Below are 26,285 nucleotides of genomic sequence, written 5' to 3'. Positions count from 1 at the left end.
AGAAACTAAATCAATCTCTCTCTCTCTCTCTCTGCCTCCCCATCAAAGTCACCAAAACCCAGTCTCTTCAACCTGCATATCCATGAAATAATTAAAATCCTGTAATTATGGTTTTGGTAATCAGAAAGTTATTTATAAAAATACTCCTAAATGATTACGTTAAAAACCACTTCTCGGAATGCGCGTGTGGTGAACGTGGACTAGCCTCCCTTGGGGCCATGAGGGTCCCGTCTGCTGACAGAGGGGGAGGGTGGATGCTTCTCTTCGGCACAGGACTTGTCTGGGCATTTCATATGCTGATGTTACTCCGAGGAGGAAATGGAATATGCATAAGATCTTTCCTAAATTCCTTTCAAACCTCTAGCTGTGGTGTTCCTTGGAACATAGTTTAGGAAATATGCTCAGAAATCATTAACTCGTCCTGGTATTCCCAAGGGCAGCATCTTTTGTGGCAAAGGCAAGAACCCACTGCTCACCCTTGGGAGGCATCATGGAGTCAGGACCTGGCATGGCCTTGAGTCCCTAAACAGCCCCACGGTGCTCCCAGCGTGGCCTGGGTTCCTAGGGGGACTCGCACGTGGCAATGCCAGAGTCACAGCTCTCAGGTTCGTGATTAAAAGGTGATGTTTGGCTGGGTGCAGTGGCTCATGCTTGTAATCCCAGGACTTTGGGAGGGCAGGGTGGGCAGATCACGAGGTCAGAAGTTTGAGACCAGCCTGGCCAACATAGTGAAACCCCATCTCTCCTAAAAATACAAAAAAAAAAAATGAGCCAGGCATGGTGGTGCATGCCTGTAATCCCAGCTACCTGGGAGGCTGAGGCAGGAGAATCGCTTGAACCAGGGAGGCGGAGGTTGCGGTGAGCCGAGATCGCGCCACTGCACTCCAGCCTGGGGAATGGAGAAAGGCTCTGTTTCAGGAAGAAAAAAAAAAAGGTGAGGTTTACACTAATGTTTACACTAGAGACAGCAATCAGCTGGCTCGTTACTCTCCAGGGCCCAGCAGGAACATCTAATGAGAGTTTGCTTCGAGGAGGGTGGAGGCCAGCCCCTGCCCTGTCCTTCCCCTGGGGTAACACACAGGATGTGGTTCCTCCCGTTCATTTCAGAGCGGGGTCATTACAGCCACCACCGGATGCCCGCAGGTGAGGCGAAGCTCCTGGGGCAGCCTGAGGGGTTCAGATGCACCTCATTATCAAGATTTAAGTTCCTGGAGAAGCGCCCGTTCTCCGCCTGGCCTGCGTGCACCTGCACATTCAGGCTCCTGCCTGTGCCCTCACCTGCCCAGAGTGAAGGTGCGATTGACCCACTGGGAGAAGAGTCCCGGCGCCATAGCCAGCAGTCACATCCCCCTAAAGAAATGTTTCGTTTCTGATCATCACAGCTGACACTGAAATGAGAAGAGGCCCGTGATGACCTCTTGGCATCTCAGTGGCCCTGCACGCAGTGGACAGCTGCCCATAACACGCACTGGGGCAGCAACCAATGCCTGACCCCTGGGAAACTTCCCAACTCCGCAGGGAATCACACCTTCCCCTGGTCAATGCCGGGGTGAATTTCCCAGCTACAGGCCCATGGCAGAAGGACCCAGGGACGGGCCACTGAGGCTCCACAAACAGGAGCCCACACCGAAGGCCCCATGAACAGACACGGGGAGCCAGGGGTCATCAAGATCAGAACGGGAAATCACGGGGGAGAGTGGGTTCCCATGCTTTCAGATGATGAGGGTGAGCAGCTGTTTTTGATACTGGTTTTGTTGGTTTCTTAAAAGAAAGAAAATCAGTGTGGGAATTAGAGATAGACATTATGTCTTCGAGGGAGAAAGCAACCTCAAGAAAGCATCACAGGACGGTCTGTCTTCAGGGAATGGCGCAGGCTGATACAGGAAAACGCCATCCAGAAAGCATCACAGGAGGGTCTGTCTTCAGGGAATGGTGCGGGCTGATACAGGAAAACGCCTGCAGACAGCACACAGTGGGAGCACCATAATTACCTCTTCGGGGACAGTGCCCAGGTGCCCAGGGATGTTTTGCTCTGATTCAAATCACAGGCATGAAACCATTTGATGTAAGTTTGCAGCCTACAATACTGGATGGTGTCTTTTTGAAAATAACATACAGAAAATACACAGAATACCGGAGCAACTTGCAGTGGGGGTGGGAATCAGACACGGGATGTGGACCACGTTTGCTGTTAGGAGGAAAGCTGGAATTCTAGGGCACTTTTTTTTTTTTTTTTTTGAGACGAAGTCTCGCTCTGTCGCCCAGGCTGCAGTGCAGTGGCGCAATCTCGGCTCACTGCAACCTCCGCCTCCAGGGTTCAAGCGATTCTCCTGCCTCAGCCTCCTGAGTAGCTAGGATTACAGGCATTTGACACCACGTCTGGCTAATTTTTGTATTTTTAGTAGAGACAGGGTTTCATCATGTTGGCCAGGATGGTCTCAAACTCCAGACCTCGTGATCCACCCACTCGGCCTCCCAAAGTGCTGGGATTACAGGTGTGAGCCACCGCGCCCGGCCTCTAGGGCACTATTACTGTGTGGCTGTAACAATGATCAGCCTGCACAGTTATCACTGCCATGAGTAAAATGCTTGACTGAGCTGCACGTGGTGTGGAATATTGTAGATAGGTGTCCATTTGGGGGCTGGAAGGAGGATTTTTAATTAAGGAACTGTCAACAGCCAGAGGCCCAGAAAAATTTGAATCTTTGGAGAACTGGCCATGTCTCTCGCGAAGGGCTGCCTGGAGGAGGAGCCCTTGGCATGCAGCAGCCTCCACACTCGCTTTGTCCTGATGGGATCGACTTGTGAAATGATCCTGTACTCCCAAAAAGGCAAGGCCTGTTTGGCCACTCCCTAATTTACTAGATCATTCCGTGGTTACTCTGCCCACTCCGTGTGTGGGATATAGTGCAGGGGGAGGTGCTCAGCGAACCTATGGGTGGCCCATGGGCAGGACATCCTGGAGCACATGGTAGGCCGTGATTCACCAGCTATCATAGCGCAGGGCTTGTCTGAAAGCCTCATTCAAGCATCCAACCTAATGGGAGACAGAAATGCTCAGGGCCGACCTTGCTGAAGAAGCAATGACTGACCTGAGTGCTGAGTACTGAGACCTGAGTGCTGGGTGCTGAGTGCTGAGCCCTGAGTGCTGAGTACTGAGACCTGAGTGCTGAGTACTGAGACCTGAGTGCTGGGTGCTGAGTACTGAGACCTGAGTGCTGGGTGCTGAGTGCCGAGACCTGAGTGCTGAGTACTGAGACCTGAGTGCTGGGTGCTGAGTGCTGAGCCCTGAGTGCTGAGTACTGAGACCTGAGTGCTGAGTACTGAGACCTGAGTGCTGGGTGCTGAGTACTGAGACCTGAGTGCTGGGTGCTGAGTGCCGAGACCTGAGTGCTGAGTACTGAGACCTGAGTGCTGGGTGCTGAGTGCTGAGACCTGAGTGCTGAGTACTGAGACCTGAGTGCTGAGTACTGAGACCTGAGTGCTGGGTGCTGAGTGCTGAGACCTGGGTGCTGAGTGCTGAGTGACAAGCGGGTTTCCAGAGGTGAAGGGGAGCAAGTCTCAAGGCAAAGGCATACATGGGAAATGAGCTCGGTGAGCTGGAGAGAGAACCCAGAGATGCCATGAGCAGGGAGAGTGTGGGCCATGACCTGAGAGGAGTTTGGAGAGTATGGGGGGCCCACATCCCACACCTCACAGATCTTATTTAGAAACCGACAAGCAGGCGGTGTGCATGGAGGGCTTTGGGTGCAGGGGCAGATGAGGCTGATGAACAGAAAAGCCCACTCAGGCTCCATGTGAAGAGCAGGCCACAAGGAGTCTTGTCCTGTGGCTCCCACAGAGGCCAAGTGACCCTGGCTGAGGCGGTGGCCATGCAGAGAGATAATTCAGTGAGACACTCTCACAAGGACCTGGGCAGGCTGGAGAAGATGAAGTGACTGTGGCCCGGGTGCTGGGTTTGGAAACTGGATGAGGAAACCCAGGACGCAAGTGTTTCAGGAGGAGGGAATGTTGTGGGTGTGGGAGGCCTTGGGGCAGAGGCCATGCAGGATGAGGTCTGAACAATGTCCCTTCACCTGGGTGCCAGGAGGGAGACCCTCACTGAGCTCTGAGAGGGGCATTTCGGTCAGGCAACTCGGCTGCACGCTCCACATCCCATAGCAGGGGCAACAGGTGAGCAGAGGAGAAAGGCACGAGGCAGTGGATGGGTGCCCATGGTGGCAGGAGCAGTGTGGTTGGTGCCTGCGGTGACAGGGGCAGTAGACGGGTGCCCAAGGTGGCAGGAGCAGTGGATGGGTGCCCACATTGGCAGGGGCAGTGGACAGGTACCTGCACTGGCAGAAGCAGTGGATAGGTGCCCATGGTGGCATGAGGTAGTGGACGGGTGCCCACATTGACAGGGACAGTGGACGGGTGCCCGCATTGGCAGGAGCAGTGGACGGGTGCCCGCAGTGGCAGGGGCAGTGGAGGGTGCTTGCAGTGGCAGGAGCAGTGGAGGGTGCTTGCAGTGGCAGGAGCAGTGGACAGGTGCCCACAGTGGCAGGGGCAGTGGATGGGTGCCCACGGTGGCAGAAGCAATGGACGGGTCCCTGCAGTGGCAGGGGTCAGTGGATGGGTGTCCTTGGTGGCATGAGGCAGTGGACATGTGTCTGTAGTCACACGGGAGCAGAGAGTGGCTTCCCAGCCATGCACTGGTGATGGAGATACCCTGTCCTTTGCCCTGCGCGTGCCCCTGAACTCTGCCTTCTACATGCAGCAGCACTGCCCGCAAGTCTCACAACCAATAGTTTCTGCGAACATCGTTCTGTCTCCTGGGGAAGCCTCCCCCTCCCATGGAAGCTACTGAGTTGCAGGGGCAGAGGGGCTCCAACGAGGGCTATTTTTTAAATGGGGGAGATTTGAAAATGTTTAGAATCTGGTGATAAGGGTGTCGATGAGGGGAAAACTATGTAAGGGGTCACAGGAGAGGTGACGTTGCATCAGAAGAGTGGAAGGGTGTGGGGCCCAGGGCCAAGGATGGCCATAGCCACTGTGCAGGGGCGGACTCAGGCAGATGTCTCGCGGGTGCTGATGACCCCAGGGAGTCAGATTTCTCAGGTCTTCGCCTCCTCTAATCTTCCCCCTCAATCTGTGGGGGACACGCAGTGTTGGTCACGGTGCGTGGACTGATTGGAGGATTTGTGTTGGGGATGGTGTGTGGACTGATTGGAGGGTTTGTTTTGGGCATGGTGCGTGGACTGATTGGAGGATTTGTGTTGGGCATGGTGCGTGGACTGATTGGAGGATTTGTGTTGGGGATGGTGCATGGACTGATTGGAGGATTTGTGTTGGGGATGGTGCGTGGACTGATTGGAGGGTTTGTGTTGGGGATGGTGTGTGGACTGATTGGAGGATTTGTGTTGCGGATGGTGCGTGGACTGATTTGAGGGTTTGTGTTGGGGATGGTGCGTGGACTGAGTGGAGGGTTTGTGTTGGGGATGGTGTGTGGACTGATTGGAGGATTTGTGTTGGGGATGGTGTGTGGACTGATTGGAGGGTTTGTGTTGGGGATGGTGTGTGGACTGATTGGAGGATTTGTGTTGGGATGGTGCGTGGACTGATTGGAGGGTTTGTGTTGGTCACGGTGTGTGGACTGATTGGAGGATTTGTGTTGGGATGGTGCGTGGACTGATTGGAGGGTTTGTGTTGGTCACGGTGTGTGGACTGATTGGAGGATTTGTGTTGGGCATGGTGCGTGGACTGATTGGAGGATTTATGTTGTCACTGTGCGTGGACTGATTGGAGGGTTTGTGTTGTCACGGTGCGTGGACTGATTGGAGGATTTGTGTTGGGGATGGTGTGTGAACTGACTGGAGGATTTGTGTTGGGGATGGTGTGTGGACTGATTGGAGGGTTTGTGTTGGGATGGTGCATGGACTGACTGGAGGGTTTGTGTTGGTCACGGTGTGTGGACTGATTGGAGGATTTGTGTTGGGCATGGTACGTGGACTGATTGGAGGATTTGCGGGGGTGGTGCTGCTTGGCTCCTGCAGTCAGGCCCACCTCACAAGCAACATCTTGTCCCAAAAACTAATCCAAAGCAAAGCTACATTGTGGGGAAAGAGAGAACCGTGGGAACCTAGGAAGGGACAGACCACAGGGGCAGGACGAGTCCAGTCTGGAGCTCATAGAGGGCAGATCCCGCTTGGGACCACATGCCACTGGGTAAATACACTTTCAAAATCCCAATTCCACACATTCTGCTGGTGTCAACAGAATCCACTTCCCTCTCAGGCCATCATTGCCTCATTCTAAAATCTGTGGTTCGGCTTCTGACCAAACATGACAGCATCTAACTGTTTTCACTCCAAAGGGCATCACCTGTCCAGGAAAGGGCTTTCTCACCCAACGGGCAAGAGTGCCATCAACCAGCACGACGGGAGAGGTGTGGGTGATGGGAAAACCGTGCAGAACTGGAGAGGGCTCACATTGGGCACTGCTGGGATGACCAAAGACCTCAGACGAGTAACGTGAAATTCTGTGCCATGGTTTACCTCTATAAAACAGGACTAAAAGTGTGTTCCTCACACCATTATCATCAGCAGTACTTTGGCGCATCCATAAGTCCTTCCTGAGAGCCTCACATATAGCAGGGACTCAATAAGTAACTGCTCATAGACTCACGTGCACTGTCAGATCAGTTATATAAATATGAAATGTGGCCAGGGGTTCCAAACATCGATACAAATGCAGCGTGAAAGGAACCAGAAATGGAGGAACAGTGTTTGATACGTCACTTTAAAAATCTGGGTAGACCAGCAGTTTAGGAAGTGATCACGGGCACTCACAGGAGGCGCGGAGCTGTTGTATCGCACAGTAACGTTAATGCAGTAAACTCAGGTGTGTTGGCCGGAGACACAGTCATTGGCGAGAACGTAGCCCACAGCCGCGGACACGAGTTTGTCGAGAGGCTGCGCACGCATTCGGGTTATTCACAGCCACCTCCAAGAGGGGAGTCCATAAAGTATGGGGGCTGTTATTGATGGAGGCAGGATTATATGTCTCTTACTGCACAGATATATCAGCCTGGCATTTTTCTACTTACTCCAGGATTTTTATAAGGTACAGTTCAATGGCATTCTTGCTTAGTGAATAATTTTAATTTGTGCATCCAGAATGATAGATTTGTGAAGACAGCAAAGACCCATCCCTCATCCCCTTCTCCCCGTGCAGCTGGGCCCCTCTCCCCTGTCGTCCGTCTGATGTTCTTGCCAACACCCCTTCAAATATCTCACGCTGGACGACTCTCCTGCTCCTCTGATGAGATGTGTGATCAAATGGAAGAAAATTATTCTAATAGACTATCTGACCCCCGTCTTACCAAACCAAATAGCATCTTACAATATTATATTTTTAACTTTCTAATCATCCTGTTATGTATATCGTCTTTTTACAGCAAGTCTTTCTAATCATCCTGTTATGTTTATCAAGTCTTTTTACAACAGAAATAGCATTCTTCTTGCCAGTCATGTTAAGGGCATTGATTTTAATTTAGTTTTTGTGGATTATTGTGTTTGCTTGATTTAAAATGAAAATCAAGGAGGAAGAAGTTTTTAAATATCATCAGGCAGTTTGCTGAGTTACTACTATAAGCAAACCCCGTAAAAATCATCAAAACAGAATCCTAGGCATAGGAAAGAAAACTCTCTCATAACCACCGATCTATGTGGGGATGAGAATGTCTCTATAAGGAACGCTAGACATGTATTTAAAATACTAGCAGAGTCATATCGTAAATGAGGATACGATAAGTACAAGAAGCAGATCTCCACAAGGAACTGGAAGTGAGATTCTGTGGCGAGCACTGTAGTTTTAAACTGAGGGAAGCGGAGGGAGAAGTTCCTGTTGGAATTCTTTCCCTTTGTCATTCTCTTCAGGCTCCTGATCAGTTTCTGGGTTGAAGAGAAGCGCAGTGCCTCTCTCGTCTGTGGTCACTTGGTTAATATCATCCCCAAATGTGGAAGCTTCCAAAAAGCTGGAGTGGTTTCGTTTGGAAGTCAGAGCTGTGCACAAATAAATTGTTTTCTCTATTTCACGTAATTATTAACAAATGCGAATTAAGACGCAGGGGATGTTTCTATGCCAGGACTTACCTGTGGGGAACTGTGGGGCTGATGAGGCAAGCAGCGAAGTGGCTGCCTGTGCCCGCTCACGACCCCTCCACGCACCAAGTGCGTGAGTCAGGGAGGTGCCAGGAGGAGGTGGGAACAACTACTTCATGTCATCTGGCTTAGTCCGTGTGTGTTGCTAGAAAGGAACACCCGAGGCTGGGTGATTTATGAAGAAGAAAGGTTTGCGCAGCCATGGCTCTGCACGCTGCACAGGAAGCGTGGCACCAGCATCTGCATCTGGTGAGGCCCCAGGAAGCTTCACTCGTGGCCGAGGGGGAGGGGAGCTGCCTTTGCAGAGATCACGTGGTGGGACAGGCGGTGGGAGGGGCCAGGCTCTTCCTACCAATCAGCTCTCACTGCAACGCGCGGAGCAAGAACTCATTCATGACCAGGAGGACAGCACCAAGACACTCATGAGGGATCCACCCCTGACCCCAGCATCCCCCACCAGGCCCCACCTCCAACACTGGGGATCACGTTTCAACGTGAGATCTGGAGGGGACAAACCTCCAAACCATAGCACTGACTGTGCCACTCTTAAGAGACAGTTGGACAGCTCTTTGCCTCCTCTACAAGGCTAGGGATGGGGTTCCAGGCATGCTCGTTAATGACTGCCCCACCTGCCCCACCTGGCCCATCTGCCCCACCTGCCCCATCTACTCCAACTGCCCCAGACCATCTCTCCAACTTCCCACCTGTGTCCTTTCCAAATCCCAGGAGCAGCCGTGCAAGTGCGAGACCGCCCTGCTGCCTTAGAACAAGGCTTTCCCCAGGAAGCTGTCTCTACCCAGGACAGGCCCTGTCCCTCGCTTCCTGAGCAACTCCCCCTCAACACACATGCACACGCATGCATACATTCACACACAAACACGTGCATACATGCACATAAATGCCCGTACACATGCACATAAGCATACATGCACACACACCCATACACGCTCACACACAGACACACACGCACATGAGCATACACGCTCACACACGTGCACATACACGCACATAAACGCACTTGGACATGCGTACACACACACAAGCACTTGAGCATACACGTGCACACACACACACCTACATGCTCACACACACACATGCACATACACGCACATAAACACACACACGCACATGAGCATACATTGCACACCCATACATGCACACGCACACATGCACACACACTCACACAGGCCAGATGCCTCGGCTAGCTCTGTGCAAATGGCGGGCATCTTTTGCAAGCCACCCTGGCTTCCCAGGCTGCCTCCCTCTCAGGACACACACACAACCCCTCCGAGGTAATGGGACACAGATGCAACCCACAGAGCCGACAGGAAAACGTGGGCCACCAGAGTCGGGCTGCTGATGTACTTTGAACTGAAAGGCCCCCTAGATATGCACAGAACTGCACGGCTGAGGTGAAGAGACCATGAGGAACAGAGACACCAATGTTGCAGTCGAGGAAAAAGTTAGAGAAGAATGTAGAATAAAAAGAATCATAAAGTGAAATAAATGTTTTCAGATTTTAGATTTCAGATCCACTCCCCCAGATGAAGTTGTGAGATTCTTGAAGAAAATAATTGCGCCAGTATTTGATCATTTTACAGTTTTGATTATGATTATTTCCAATTTTCCAGGAAAGAAATCTGTGTGTAACCTCACATGCCTGTGTTACAAGTAGAACCAGAAATTCCTCCTCCCCCAAACACACACAAAGGAAAGCAATTATTTAAGTCAGGTTCCTGACTTTTTTTACAGCTATTAGTACAAAAAGTGTTTTCTGGGGTGGTTTTCTGGTGTGAAACTCAGGATTTATAGAATCTCTTCTGGTTTGTGAAGTTATTATTATTTTATTACTAAAGCCCTTAACTAAAGCAAGGATGCTTACTTAAATTGGCAGCTAGCTGTGAAAATGGAAAGGTAAAAAGACATAGCAGTATGTATTTGTGGATATAAATTATCTTTAAATCTGGAGGCTCAGACATAGATTGGACTATCCTGACTATTTTCTGTGTATTTCATTCCAGCCAGACTGCAAGTTCTAGGCTGGAAATATTATTTTCAACATAGAATTACAGGCCTTCGTGTTGCCACTCACTGTGATAACCAGCAGTTCCTGGAGCCCTGCAGCACATGTACACAGCACACATGAACACACGCTTGTGTGCACTCTGACCCTGCTCACCACCTCCCCCTGGGCAGCCACCGGGCTACGCTGTTCTGGTAATCAAAGGTGGAGATGAGGAAAGTGTCTGCCTACAGTAAACACTCAGAAATAGATTCCTGTGAAAGCCAAACAAAAAGGCAATAGAAAGTAGAAGTGGGAGACACTACATTTTTCATTAGGGCTGTTGCTGTGGAGGTTTTAGGACTTGGGCTCAGGAAAAGTGCTTCTTGCTGATTGACCCATTATCCAAGTCTAGTTGGAGGAACTTGTGATGCCAGCAGGTCTGAAAATTGCCCAGAAGATCACAAACATGGATGCCTGCTGGTGGACCAAAGAGATATTAAGGAACTCTAATTATTTTCTTTTACATCTTTCCTACTGAATATTGGACACGTTAGTCACAAATGGCGACTGAATTAGTGGGACTTATATGTGGTGATTCCATAGGCATCAAAACACCTGCAAGGCTTGGTAGCCATAAAGCCCTGACCCTATTTTTGCTCTATTGCACCAAATACATTCATTGTATTATAAGAAGTTTGTGTATCTCCGACTCCCCTACAAAATTTTGTGTACCTTAAAGATAATGACAAAGAATTATCTACCTATCAACTATTTTCTCTCTCTCTAAACCACCCATCTATCTATCTATCTATCTATCTATCTATCTATCTATCTATCTTCATATCCCCAGGATACTTTCTAGAATATAGTAAGTGCTGAATAAATTAATGAATGCTTAATTAAAAAATGAATAGGTGAATGAATGAGTGGATGGATGGATGGATGGATAGATGCATGGGTGGATATTGAGTAGACAAATCAGGCTGATTAGAGAAAGAAACAAGCTATTCAATACTGTTTATAATATGCAGGCCATTTATACAGAAAAGAGCATTTATAAAATAGGAGATTAAAAGGATGACAGATTAGAAAATGAAATGTTCAAGATTTGTGCTGATACGATGGTAAAACCAGGATGTGGAGCATCTGACTAGATTTTAGAGAGAATTAAGCCTCAGGGTAAAACATTCTGATTTTATTTCGGTGATACTCTAAGTCATTGCTTGTTTCTGATAAGGAAAGAGTCAGTATTAATTTGGAAGCTGCAAGCTTGGAATAAAGTTATTTTAATGATGAGTGGAGAATCTGAAATGTTGAAACAGGCTCATGATCAAAATGCAGAAACTCGTGATAGAGATGAATGAGACTGAGGTGCTGTTCCAGACGAAGCCTCCGGCAGGTTCTTTACACAAATCTAACATGAGTGGGTGGAACGGCCCAGCAAGCATAGGGGCTTTGTTCTTGGTTTCCCCAGCTCAGGGCTGCGTGATATGTGTGTAACTTAATCCCATAACCGAGCCACCTCCAACTTCCTGATCTGTAACACAGTGGAGTGGAGACTATGTCCTCTTTGCACTTACACAAAATCTTGGTTCTAATGTTAGGATAAAATATTACTTCCAATGCCTACATTACATATCTAAGTAGATAACCATTTGTTATCATTATTAATTAATTTGTCATCAGATTAAACAGAAATTCATAGATATTTGCCATACTTGTTTCTCTCTGAAGAAAAATAAAACCTAAAACTAAGAAATAGCCATTGTCGATTTTGGATTTGTCAAATAGTGTTATCGATTTGCTATAGAAATGTGAGTCGGTGCTCTTCTAACAAGAGGATGATGTCACCAGGCAGCAGACTCACATTGTCTGGTCAGTGTAAGGAGATAACGATTTGAAACACACCTGAAAGAGAGCTTAAGGGCTTTATAAGCAATAACATCGTGATCCTCGGGCTCGTGAGAGAGAGGAGAGTCCCTCCTGCCATGGGGACTGGAGCAGCATAAATGAGGTGCCTGGTTAGGAGCCACGGTGAGCTTGGAGCCCAGCATGAAGGGGCCTGGCCTGAGCTGCAGGCACGCTGTCCTCCAAGGACCTCGGAAGTGTTCTGAGAAGTAGAAGTGCAACAGTCTTTAGAGGCTACCGAAAAATGAGGCTAAGATCCACGAGTTTAATAACTAACGCATAAAAGAGCAAAGGAAGAAGGAGAGGAATGATTGCTGAGAAGAGGGATATGTGTAGGGTTGGCATGCATGTGTAAGAGTCCCTAGTACACACTGGACCACCTGACACCCACACTGAGTGACAGAAGGAGCTGGAGCATGCAAAAGTAGAGACATTGTCCTCATGTCCTCATCACAGACAGGAGGTGGCATCTGGGCCTGGACCTTCCTGGGAGTCAGGGTTTACCCCATGGCTAGCTGGGGACACTGGTTTCTGGTTTGCAGGAAAGGCCTTCAGCCACCCTTTGTTTTACTGCCCTCTGACTCATAGGCATCAGACATCCCACAGCGAATTTTCCTCTCTTCCACTTCCCCTCTTATAGGCAGTGTCCTGTGGCTTTTTCTCTCATTCTTGTAGTTTGTGAGGCCAGAGATCAATTGTCTTTGATCCCTGTCTATCGGGTTATACGAAGACAACCTCTGTTACTAGCAGCTACTTCAAACGTGAGGCTGTCTGAGAACTGAGAGGTAGCCATGTATTTTAGCAACTCTGACAATATCACAAAGGCAGGGTCTCAACACTAAAATAATGATGATTACCGTTCACTGAATGTTTCCCTTGCTCCTGACAATTGTGTGGTTATCAGAAATTCCTTTCATTTTTCTCAACAATCTTGTGGGGTAGACATGTTTAACTAAGTGTCAATGAAAAGAGTCCAACTCTGTAAAATAGTTGAAAAGATTTATTATAAGCCAAATATGGGTGACTCGGCCCACGACACAGCCCTCAGGAGATCCTGAGAACATGTGTCCAAGGTGGTCGGGGGGCAGCTTGGTTTTATATATTGTAGGGAGCTATGAGACTTCAATCAAATACATTTAAGAAATACATTGGTTTGGTCCAGAAAGGTGGAAAAACTTGAAGCAGAGAAGGGGTTGGGGGTAGTGGGGGGTGGATGGGGGGGTGCACTTCCAACTTATAGATAGATTTAAACATTTTCTGTTTGACAATTGGTTGAATTTGTCCAAAGTCCTGGAATCAATAGAAAGAAACATCTGGGTTGCAATAAGAGTTGGTGGAGATCGAAGTTTTATCACACAGATGAAGCCTCCTGGTAGCAGGCTTCAGAGAGAAGAGGCTGTAAATGTTTCTTGTCAGACTTAAGGTCTGCGTTGCTGTTAATGCCAGAGAGGCATCATGAGGCATGTCTGACCCCCACTTCCCATCATGGCCTCAAACAGTCTCTCAGGTTACATTTTAAAAGAGCCCTGGCTGGGGAGGAAGTGCATTCAGAAGCTTAGGGGGCCTTAGAATGTTATTTTTGGTTTATGTAGGGAATATGTATATAAAAGACTGAAGCGAGGTTTTCAATGTCCAAGACAGTATAGGTGGTTAGGAGCTGAGTCCGAATTCACACCTGAGTCCATTGGGCTTCAAAGACTTGCTTTTAACCACTACATTCTATTGTCACCCGAGACACCTGGGACCCAACTCATCTATGGTGGGGGGAGTAATGCCATGCCTGTCATAAACAGAGCTTTTAAACATGCAGTTTCTATGACTAATACAGAGTTTCTACAGCCACCTCACCCAACTCCGGGCCGCCTGTACTTGCTGAGCACATGGGAGTATTAATTCTGAGTCCCCGAGGGGTAGCCTCAGGGTCTATTCCAAGTGGTCCTGAACTCAAAGAATAAAACTTCAGGATGACAGTGGGGCTGGACCTAGACTAACACATTTGACGTTTCTGAAATGTATTCTGTCAAATTAAACATTTCTGCGTAAATCGAGGTCTTATTCTCAGAAATGGAAAAGGTCCAGGAACCGTCTGAAAAGCTTGCATCTCAATGCTATATATGTAGTAAATATTCAGATATCATTTGATATCAACATTGTGTAGAAAATAGTGTTCTCTGAGAAGCCTCAGTGCCCACCACCCAGGAAATGTGTAAAGTAATTTTTCCATAATTTTCTTATCATAGGAGGTGATACATATTAGCCAAAAATGCACGCAGAATGACCTTAACTCATATTTTTAGTCTAGCCATTTTGGCCAAACAGCAGACAAACTAAGCAATGTGGTTCTCACCACTTTGTATTGAAATGTCAAAAAGTAATGCAAGTTTGGTGATTAGCAAATGTTCCCTACATCTATTAATTAATTGGCCTAAATGATTTAGTTATCATCAGATGTCAGATGGGAAAGTCTGACCCATTGTTCTTTCTTCCCTAAGTTTAGCTTTTCATGTGTGTGTTTTAAAAAATGTAAAGTATGACCATGGTAAAAGTCTAGAGAATTCAGACAGATATTAAAAATGAAAGTGAAAAGTCACTCATAACCCCACCAGCCAGATATAAGTGCTTTTTCAATTTTGGTTTGTGTCCTTCCAGATATATTTTTATACACATACATATATAGACATTTGCAAACTGTAAATATAAATACAGTTTTATTACAAAAACAGGGTCATATGATGCATACAGTTCAGTCAGAAACTGGAGTTTTAACCTAACAATGTATTATATGAAAATCTCTAAGCAAATGTGCTACCAAGTTAAAACCGCATATGCTCCTGTGTATGGATACACTTAATTTAGTTTTTGTTGGATATTTACTCTACTTAAACGTTTTGGTTATATGGAAAACACTAGCAAATATGCCAATGCGAGCTTTTCCCACATGCTCAGTAGAGCCTCTTCTGAAGTGGAATTCCCAGGTGGGGACAGCAAGGGACTCATTCTAGAGGAAAGGATTTGCCCGGGGTGTGTGAGCTTCTGAAAAGACATTTCTAGCTGGCAGAAGGCAGCCTACATGGCAATTATTTGAATACCCTATGGTTACCGTTTCAAGGAATCAGAGGGAGGTAAGAGTTACAAGATCCATGCAGGGCAAAGGGAGGTAAGAGTTACAAGATCCATGCAGGGCAAAGGGAGGTAAGAGTTACAAGATCCATGCAGGGCGAAGGGAGGTAAGAGTTACAAGATCCATGATGTAGGGCGAAAAATCCTCAGGCCATTGGTTTTGCTAACTGTGCCATGGCCAGTCCCAAATCCTGAGTGGCATGACTTTTTCATGTTCTGATAATATGGGCATCACAGCAACAGAGAAGTCAAACGGACCCAAAGGTAGGGCCTGGGGCTAACAGACAGCACCACACCTCCCATCCACACCACCTGAACCACAGCAGGGCACCGGGGATGATGGCTCTCTGCTGGCCCAGCTGCAGGGTCCTTCAGGGAGCTCCTCGGACACAAAAGTAGGCCCCTATGATGCAAGCATATAACACCACATGTGGATGTTACACAGAATGCATACATATGACAATACCGACATACAGACACTACACAAATGCATACGTATGACCACACCACCTGCAGACGTTACACAGAATGCATGCGTGTGACAGTATCACAGGCAGACGTTACACAGAATGAATGCATATGACCACACCATGTACAGACGTTACACACAATGCAGGTGAGTGACCATACAACATGCAGACATTACACGGAATACAGACGTATGACCACACCACGTGGAGATGTTGCATGGAAGGCTCCATCTGACACCCCCTGGGGAGGTCCAGGGACGTTATTGTTTCCAGGAGATTGGGTGTGCAGAGCTCCGTCCTCACAGGCTACATGTCCACAAATGAAGCAGACGCATTCCGAGGCAAACAGATACAGATGTGAAGTGAAATTGGGAGCATTCACCTGGAAACTCTAGAAGTCATCGCTTGTGTGGGAATTGAACAGGTCATCCAGGGGGTTCTGGAGTGAGAAGGTGGCAGAGTGGATCAGCTCTGAGTTCACTTTGTCTGACTTCACTGCTTCTACTTAGAGGGCTGAGACTGAAGCTCATGCGGCCGACACAGCATCTTCTGATCTGATCGGGGAGTTTCGGATCCATCACTCTCGCTGCTGGAGCGCTTGCTTTTCTGACGGGTTGGCCTCTCACGTACAAAGTAATAAATATCGCCTGTTTTGTTTCATCTGTCTTTCTATTCTTGAATTCTTTTTACCTCCCCACAGGAAGGCCTATTTCAGAGTGATGTGGGACTGATAGGGATGTGAATTTTGCCCCCTTTCATTCACTCAGGGAATATTTAGTGAGCGCCTGCTATGCAAAGGCTCTGTCCTGTTCTTTGGGGCTGAGCTGCGGGGAAAGGGTAGCTCGGGAATCCCTTTCCTCACAGAGTGCCTATCCTGGTGATTCACAGGAGGAAGCAGAGACTAGTAAAATTAAGTAACTTCCTGGTTAGCTGATCATACGACCGAGGACAAAATCCCATCTCGTGATTCTCAGGGAAATGGACTCCCACAGTCGCTGGGTCCACCCCACCTTGGGACGGTGTCCTGGAAAGCGGCGTGTGCAAGTATGCTGACAAAATCCTCATTATTAAGCGAGGTGACACATGGCATTAGCAAATTCACTTGGTGGGCATTGGTGGGGGCAGACCAGGAAAATAAGAAAAGGAAAGGCAAAATTTAAAAACTTAAATTCCAGTATATGAAAGAAAGCAAGTTTTCCCATCCTTTCCCAGCCATATCAAGAGCTGATTTACTGAACCTTCAAGTGGAATTCTAGACTTACTACCTAATAGAGCTTTTTTCCTGATAATACCAGTTTCCATAATTGCTTTTACCCCAGAGAAGATTACAGCATTCCAGGATGTCTCTACCTTGCTTTGCTTTTAGTGAGAATATAAAGAAGGACAAGAAAAATGTGCTATTGGATATTAATTTGCCTAAATGATCTGAAGGAGAAAAAAATGAATTTGAATCACTTCCTGTCCAATTCACCATTTAAGCACATACGGTAGTGCCCTTTTCCAAAAAAGGAAGGCACGATGCAAGAGTTACTTTCAGTGGCCACGTCTGAGTGACATTATCTCTCACACTCTCGGTGCGGCTGCCTCCAACTTTGAATTTGAAATTTTCTAATGGAAATCCTCCCTCCAGTGAGCAGGCGGCCTGACGCCACGACCGCTGGGATCAAATGTTCCTCCCACAGCAAGTGCTCGGATGAAAAACTGGGAAAGGACTGGCCGGCGTGGGGGAAAAGCCGGCCCTTTTCTGCTACTTCAGATGAATAATGACTCCTAAAACCCAGCACGTGAAAGGCTGAGTTACAAACACACGTGTCTAGAATAAACTACCCAGCAAACTTCCAAGCGCTGTCATTACTGAGACCTTTAAAATACAAACGCTTCAAGTGGGGCCATTCGCAACCTTTTTGTGTCACTTTACCGATTATCCTCATACTTTAACTCATTTTCCCCCATCTCTGTCGCATCACAGTCGGAAGTGTGCACGGGGCCTCCGCGGGGAGCTGCACTTTGGGCGATATTCGCATGCAGCTCGAGGAAAATGTTTTCTTTCTAGCTTTATTAAGGCATACAACAGGATGGCATTGCCCCAGGATATCATGCCAACCTTCATTTTCCCAAGCACAGAGCAGCCCGCACAGCACAGAGCAGCCCGCACAACACAGAGCAGCCCGCACGGAGCAGAGCAGCCCGCACAGCACACAGCAGCCCGCACAGCACAGAGCAACCCACGCAGCACAGAGCAGCCGGCACAGAGCAGCCCGCACATCACAGAGCAGCCCGCACATCACAGAGCAGCCGGCACAGAGCAGCCCGCACAGCACAGAGCAGCCCACACGGCACAGAGCAGCCCGCACGGCACAGAGCAACCCACACGGCACAGAGCAGCCCACACAGAGCAGCCACACAGCACAGAGCAGCCCGCACAGCTCAGAGCAGCCCACACAGCACAGAGCAGCCCGCACAGCGCAGAGCAGCCCGCACAGAGCACAGCAGCCCGCGCAGAGTCCGCACAGGTGAACAAGCAGACATTTGGTCTGAAGCGCATATGTCGAGAATGCACGCTTGTCACAAGTAGGTGGGAAGCTCTGAATCCAGCTGCACCTCGGGAAAGGAGGAGGGAAAGGGAGCAGGGAAAGCCGCCTCTGTTGCACCCATGGTTGTTAAACACACCTGTCAGAGCTCACCTGCCGGCCTCCATTGTCCTGGGAAAGGAGAGGGCCTCGGGTCAGGATGGAGGGAAGGTGGTTTATTTGGGGTAAGGGTAAGGGACGCAGCTGCAGGACACGAGGAAGGAAGGTCAGCCCGCAGTGAGGCCGGCCTTGAGCCTGCTACCCGGTGAGCAACTGGTGGGTGGCCCTTCTGGGGAAACTGCAGGGCTTGAAACACGTGCATCAGAACCACGCCCTGTGGGGGAGGTGGGAGCCAGGCGTCCTGCGCCCACAGCCCCATTCTTAGTCCATGGTAGCTCCTGGGAGGGCCCCCCCAGCCCTGCTGGCCCAAGGACATGGCAAAGCTGACCCTAGCAGAAGAGAAAACCTTGGACAAAGCGATGCAGGTGCTGCTAGAAGTCCAGGCATGGAGGTGGCAAAGGGAAGAGGGTCAGAGCACCCCGGTCTGTATCACAGCAGGGCCGTCCTCTGGGAAGAGGGTGTGGTCAGAGCACCCCGGTCTGTATCACAGCAGGGCCGTCCTCTGGGAAGAGGGTGTGGTCAGGGCACCTAGGTCTGACTCATAGTAGGGTCGTCCTCTGGGAAGAGGGTGTGGTCAGAGCACCCCGGTCTGTATCACAGCAGGGCTGGGAAGAGGGTGTGGTCAGGGCACCCCTGGTCTGATTCACAGTAGGGCCGTCCTCTGGGAAGAGGATGTGGTCAGAGCACCCCGGTCTGTATCGCAGTAGGGTCGTCCTCTGGGAAGAGGGTGTGGTCAGGGCACCCCTGGTCTGATTGACAGTAGGGCCATCCTCTGGAGTCTGACTTGAGTTTTGTCCACATCTGGCACTGGCTCAGATCTCCTGCCCACAGATACGGAGGCAAAGCCCAGGCGTGGAAGACATCTTAGCACTGCACACTCCGTGTTGACCATGAGCAGACAGCAAGAATTCGGAGAGGTGATAGTGGCACTGTGACATAGGCTTTCCTTAAATCTCACAAAGAAGAATCAAAGAATCAGAAAAATCTGCTCACAAATCGGCTGAGTGAGAATAGCATCATTGCTGCAGGTGCCAGCTGGGCAGTCAGTGGCTGGCCGCTTCCTGCACCTTCTGGGCCTGGAAGAAACACTTTGGGATCTGAAGTTACTTTTTTCTTGGGCACCTGAGTGACTCTGGCTGAGGGGTGGGTGGGCAGGTGTCAGCACAGCTGTGGAAGGCAATGGGGTCCACCCTCTCACTGTGGGGACAGAGGACCAGTGCTCCAAGAATGGGGTCACTCTGGGGCCTGGGGAGCCTCCCAAGGCTGGCGGGTTTTCCTACGCCTTCAGCTTCTCCAGAACTGACCTGGGTCTTGGCTGCAGGATGACCTTGCTGGGATGTGCTTACTCTTCTGTGGTGTGAATGTCCCCCTGATCACCCAGAAAGCTGTAATGGTTGTGATCTCAGATCCACTGGATCACGGCGGCAGCCAGGCAGAAGGTTTCCCACCTGGAAACAGACGTGCTGTGTTCACCTGGACTCTGTCGGCTCAGGGAGTCAGGGTCCAGTGCACCAGCCATCGGGCACCAAGTTCCCAGTGGGGGATCCAGGCACGAGCCACACCGTGTGCCCGCCTGCCCCTGCTCTGTGCTGCTGTGGCCTCACTGAGGCTTCTTCTGGCCTCATTGAGGCTGACATTCGGTCTGCTTCCTGGCTATTCCATAGTTTTCCTCTCCAATTTTGTTCTTTTTTTGTTAATGATGTTGCACTATTGCTGCTGCAACAGGTTTTCTGCAAAGCCTCCAGCTAAAATTTAATTTGAACTTGGCCGGTAGATTTGGGTTTCAGCTATAAAACAAAAGCCTTCCAGTGAAAACGCCTGTTCACAGCGTGCCTTTCCATTTTATTGTCTCTTTCGCCCCTTTTCTGTGTCCTTTCTCTACTGTGGTCATGATGAGAATTCACAGAGTGCTCAAACCCCACACTCCACTTCTGGTCTTGCCGTGAGCAGCGAGGGCTCCACTCCATCCTGCAACGTGGCCAAATTGCATAATTTTCCATGTACTTGGCAAGGTGTAAAAACCTCTTCATAAAGGATTTCTTGTTCTCACAACACAAAACCCACCCACATTTGAGTGTCCTGGGATTTTAAGCTTCTTGGGTGGTGGTCCAGTGCAGTAGCCATCTGCCACAGGTGACAACTCTAATTCAATCAAAATTAAATACAACTTAAAATTCAGTTCCTCTGTCTCGGCGGCCACATTTCAAGCACTCCAAGGCCATAGGAGGCCAGGGGCTGCCGTGCAGGACATACCAGATCTGGACATGTCTAGAGGGAACCAAGTTCTATCAGACTGTGTGGGGGCAGCCAGAAACAAGCCCCGCTGAGGGAGGAGGGAGGAGGAAAATACATCCCAGATAATGGGCATCAAAAAACATACTCAGTACTACATGGTCACTGAGAAACATTAAAATTCAAAATTCATTTATTGTTCAAATAATTGAAAAGCAGTGGAGAACTGACGGCTGTTACCCTGAAATTGAGGGCCGTGGAAGTGTGTGATTTACTAATTCCCCAACTATTGTCCCAAAGTGTCAGAGCCATCCTTCTGAACATTCAGGAGTCCTCTGTATCAGCAATATCAGGTATATTTTTATATATTTACGTATTTTTGTTATTTTATATAATATACATACATATATATGTATTTTGAGACAGCGTCTCACACTGTCACCCAACTCTGGAGTGCAGAGAGCTATCTAGCTCACTGCTGCCTTGATCTCCCAGGCTCAAGCGATTGGTCTGGCTAATTTTTTGTTTTTAGTAGAAACAGGGTCTCACTATGTTGCCCAGACTGGTCTCTAAATCCTGAGCTCAAGTGATCCTCCTGCCTCAGCATCCTACAATGCTGGGATTACAGGCATGAGCCATTGCCCCCGGCTGTATTTTTGTTATTTTGTTTATACACAGCTTCATTTAAAACAAATTTAAGTGTTTTAGATAGAACAGGGTAAACAGAGCTCAGAAAATGGAGAGTTGAACAGTAAGAGGCAGCCAGAGAGGTGATAGAACACGAGATAGACAAGCATTCACCGGCTATCACTTCAAGCCAGCATGATTAGCTGTGATCCAACTCTACCGGCCCAGAGCGTCTCCTTCTCCAGCAAATCCCTGGTTGTTCCTGACACGGAGTCCCTCCACACAGGCGCTGAGCTTCTGAGCGTGCACCTGGGTGAAGGGGTTGCAGAACCCGTGCCCCTCTCCTCAGGGCTGCCCTGGATCCCCAGCACTGCCGTGCGTTTGGATAATTCCACCCCAAAGTAGCCTTTCCCACCACGCTCCATCATGAGAGACGCCCGGCCAGAACCACAGTGGGAACACCAGAGCCAGAGCAGAGCCACGAACTCCACGCAGGCAAGAAGAGGATCCTGAGCCATGGAGGACGGCCGTCATCACCAGCCACACACTCTGGAGTGCCCTCCTGCCAGGGTCGGCTGCGGGGCGCTGCCAGCTTCAGGGAACAGGCCTGATGGTGGCCGTCATCCCGTCATAGCCAGCCTTGTCACTGAGGGTCTTCGAGGAGCGTTTCTAGTTACGTTTTGTCGTTAATGTATGGGCTATGGGTTTCTGGCAGCTCAAGATTAAAATAGGTTTCTTGGAACTAGTGAACATTCTGGTAATTTTTTTATTTACTGTTATTGTATATATCTAAGGTGTACAACACGATGTTTTGATATACATACAAATAGTGAAATGAATACTACAGTCAAACAAACCAACATGCCCATCACCTTCCAAAGTTACCATTCAGTGTGGATGTGGTAGGAGCACTAGAATCTATGCAGTGTCATCAGCTGTAGTCTTCATTCTTCACGTTCGCTCTCCAGACCTCGTCACTCTCCCTGAGTGTAAACGTGTCAGGTGAACTTTAAAGTAAGCAGCTTGGCAGAGCCCATTGTCTTTACCAAGTCCTTGTTGATTTCCTGCTGTGTGAAAGGCTGGTGGCAGCCGCGGGTGAGCCCAGCACAGACTCCGGATGTGTCCCTGACATGACAAGATCAGCACACAGCTCCTGCATCTCACTGGGACACATAAGAGCACCTGCTCCATGTCCATGGGGGACAAACAACTCTTCCAATGTCCACACACCTTGCTTGTGGCTGAAGATATGACCCCTGAGAAGGTGTTGTCTGGCAATGAGAGCAGAAACTTGGAGGGAAATAATTTGCTTCAGAATCTTATGCTCTTGAATTTGCATCCCGGCTGTTCTCCATGTCATGCGACTTGGATTTATTTGGAAATAGCTTCCACTCTTTGGACTTCAGACTTCTCATCTATGAAATGCATATGATGATACTGACCTCATTCTGTTGCTTTGAGGATTAGATGGCCAACGTGAAACACCCATCTTGGTATCCAGTGTAGACAGCATCAAAGTCTTGGTATCCAGTGTAGACTTAATTGATGTATTGGTATCCAGTGTAGCAGCATCAGCATCTTGGTATCCAGTGTAGACAGTATCAGCATCTTGGTATCCAGCATAGCAGCATCAATGTCTTGGTATCCAGTGTAGACAGCACTGACATCTTAGTATCCAGTGTAGAAGCATCAACGTCTTGGTGTCCAGTGTAGACAGCATCAACATCTTGGTATGCAGTGTAGACAGCATTGACCTCTTGGTATCCAGTGTAGACAGCATCCATGTCTTGGTATCCAGTGTAGACAGTATCAAAGTCTTGGTATCTAGTGTGGACAGCATCAATGTCTTGGTGTCCAGTGTAGACAGCATTGACGTCTTGGTGTCCAGTGTAGACAGCATCAACATCTTGGTATGCAGTGTAGACAGCATCTATGTCTTGATATCCAGTGTAGACAGCATCGACCTCTTGGTATCCAATGTAGACAGCATCCATGTCTTAGTACCCAGTGTAGACAGCATCAAAGTCTTGGTATCTAGTGTAGACAGCATAAACCTCTTGGTATCCAGTGTAGACAGCATCTATGTCTTGGTATCCAGTGTAGACAGTATCAAAGTCTTGGTATCTAGTGTAGACAGCATCGATGTCTTGGTGTCCAGTGTAGATAGCATTGACGTCTTGGTGTCCAGTGCAGACAGCATCAACATCTTGGTATGCAGTGTAGACAGCATCCATGTCTTGATATCCAGTATAGACAGCATCCATGTCTTGGTATCCAGTGTAGACAGTATCAAAGTCTCGGTATCTAGTGTGGACAGCATCGATGTCTTGGTGTCCAGTGTAGACACCATCGAGATCTTAGTATCCAGTGTAGACAGCATCCATGTCTTGGTATCCAGTGTAGTGGCATTAATGGCTCATATGTGTCTCAGCCAATTCTTCCTGGACTGATTCTTCACTCCTTTCAGACCGGGCTCACAGATGTAGCATCAAATGTTGACACTGCCCCCACCCCCCATGCCACAGGAATCCCTACCTCATTGACTTTGCTTTTCTGTTCTCCATGTAACTTCTCACCCCTTGGCACATCCCACACATGTCTCCCCCCACTGGAATAGGAGCTACCTGAAGAAAGAGAGTCCCCCTGTTCTGTTTACTGTTGAATTCCAGGCATGAGATCAAAGCCCACCATGGGGTAGGTGTTCAATAAATATGTATTGCTTTAACAAAAAGGCATTCTGATACATAATCTATCCCTTGAACATAGCATTTCACCTTAGCTTTTAACAATATTATAAGTGCATCCAGCCAATACGCCCACCCACCCCAGCAGTACACAAACAAATGGATCAAAACAAGCAATAGAACAGGAGCCAGGCACGGTGGTCACATCTGTAATCCCAGCATTTTAGGAGGCCAAGGCTTGAGCCCAGGAGTTCAAGACCAGCCTGGCCCATGTGGCAAAACCCCATCTCTACAAAATAATTTTAAAAATTAACCAGACATGGTAGCATGCACCTATAGTCCCAGCTACTCAGGAGGCTGAGGTAGTAGGATCACTTGAGCCAGAAGGTTGAGGCTGCAGTGAGCCATGATCATTGCAATGCACTCCATCCTGGGTGACAGCATCAAGAAAGAAAGAGAGAGACAGAGAGAGCTTTGGAATTGAGAGTTCCATCTATAATGGTATTTGATGATTACTGGTTTTGTGGCAAAAGCTTTCAGTGTTCTAGCCTGACGTTAGGCTAGATTCCAGTGAAGAAGGGACTGTAGGGGGTGGGGGAGTTATTAGTCTGAGATTAACAGTAATTACGATAATTACAATAGAATCACAAAGGACTCTAAGGTATCATTGATTCTATCCTTCATCTCCAAGGTCTCCAGATAGATGTATGCATATGAAATTCAACCAAGAAATGATTCCCACAGTTAGTTTAAGACACCTTTCAAATTTTAGCTTTGGTTTGAAAATAAACATTCGGCAATAGGTGTCCTCAGTGGTTGAAAACAATAGCCAGAAATCACTTCTGGTGCCTGCACAGTGGCTCACCCTTGTCATCCCAACACTTTGGGATGCTGAGGAGGGAGGATTGCTTGAGCTCAGGAGTTCGAGACAAGCCTGGGCAACATAGTGAGACCGCAACTCTAAAGAAATATCAATTTGCTGGATATCATGGCACACACCTGTCATTCCAGCTACTCATGATGCTGAGACAGGAGAATCACTTGAGCCCAGGAGCTCAAGGCTGCAGTGAGCCGAGATTGTGCCACTGCACTCCAGCCTGGGCAACAGAGCAAGATGTTGTTGAAAGAAAGAAAAAGAGAGAGAAAGAAAGAAAGAAAGAATGAAAGAAAGAAAGAAAGAAAGAAAGAAAGAAAGAAAGGGAAAGAGAAAGAAAGGGAAGCAAATGGGATTTTAAGACATCAGAACCTCAGAAGCAATGCAAGCATTAAAGCATAATTTTAAGAAGCTCCCTCCTTGACATAAAGAAAGAAGAAAATAGCCAGGCCCGTGGTTTTGTACCACAGACATGGCTTTAGCTGATGCCCCTTTAAGATAAGATCCCTAGCCAGGCTGTCATCTGAATTCCCCTTTCCATTTCACAGCTGTTACAATGTTTTCCAAAAAGGCTCTGGAGCTTAATTTGGATTTGAGCACTTTTGAGCCTGCACAGACCTAATGAGAACCTGCACATCAGCAGTCTGGTGCCACTTACACATCCTTTTGTCAAACAAATAATCTAATACCTCTTATGTGAGTCAATGAATTTATTAAAGACAAATAGTCAAGCCTATCTGCAAATCCTGCAGAATCCAGCATTTTGACTAAATGACATTTAGCCAAGTTGTAACTCTAATGGCAAAGAAAACAGTAGCAGCTCAGGCTTAAACCTCTGTCCCCGGGTGAATATCATTTCCAATATCCTGTACAAATTCTTTGAAGGATTTGTGCCTGACAAACCCCCGAGGGCTTCTTCAGAATTAGTTAATAGTGAGAAAGCATCGAGCTAAATTTATTGGTTATAGTCCCCCATGATTGCATAAAAAATAAAATTAAAAGCAAGCCTCTGAAGAATAGTTTATCAAGCTTGGTAATGGTATCATCTCCAACAGTGAGGTCATAAAAGCATATTAGTGACCTCCCGATGGAACGTGTTTACTGCAGAAGTCAAAGAGATTGATCATTTTACCCAGGAGGTGGCATTCAGTCCAACATACTGTTGCTGTTAGTCTGAAAAACACGCTAATCACCGAGGGCATGGCACGCAGTGAAAGTGGGAAACGAGGCACGATTATCGAGGTTTTTATAGACCGACCAGCCCCTCCCAGATGCTACAAAATAGGGTCTATTCATAGACTCCTCTTCTAGAAACGCCCAAACTCCTCGCTTAGCTCCCCAGCCTTCATGCTGAGGCCGAGGGACCGCAGGGCCAGACGATTTCTCACCTGAAGCCAGAGGAGAAGGAATGGCCTCCGCAGAGCCTGGGTTCAGGGCTGGGCTTTCAGGAGCTCTGCAGCCTTCCAGCATCTACTAAAATCAAGGTTGATTTCTTAGGGACTGACAGAATAAGCACGACTTCTTTCCTTCTTTA

The 26,285-nt window shown here is 48.2% G+C and overlaps 1 protein-coding gene and 1 pseudogene across 1 annotated transcript in view; both read left to right on the top strand.

Annotated features, from left to right (window-relative positions):
• ADARB2 (adenosine deaminase RNA specific B2 (inactive)) overlaps positions 1-26,285 on the top strand; it is a 539,119-nt gene that overhangs the window by 199,434 nt on the left and 313,400 nt on the right. The window lies entirely within an intron of this gene.
• Positions 21,710-23,596, top strand: LOC134740130 (uncharacterized; annotated as a pseudogene).

The sequence above is a fragment of the Pongo pygmaeus genome, chromosome 8, assembly GCF_028885625.2.
Source record: "Pongo pygmaeus isolate AG05252 chromosome 8, NHGRI_mPonPyg2-v2.0_pri, whole genome shotgun sequence".
Taxonomy (NCBI): Eukaryota; Metazoa; Chordata; class Mammalia; order Primates; family Hominidae; genus Pongo; species Pongo pygmaeus.
Note: the sequence above shows the minus strand (reverse complement) of the source record. Positions and strands in the feature narration are given on the sequence as shown.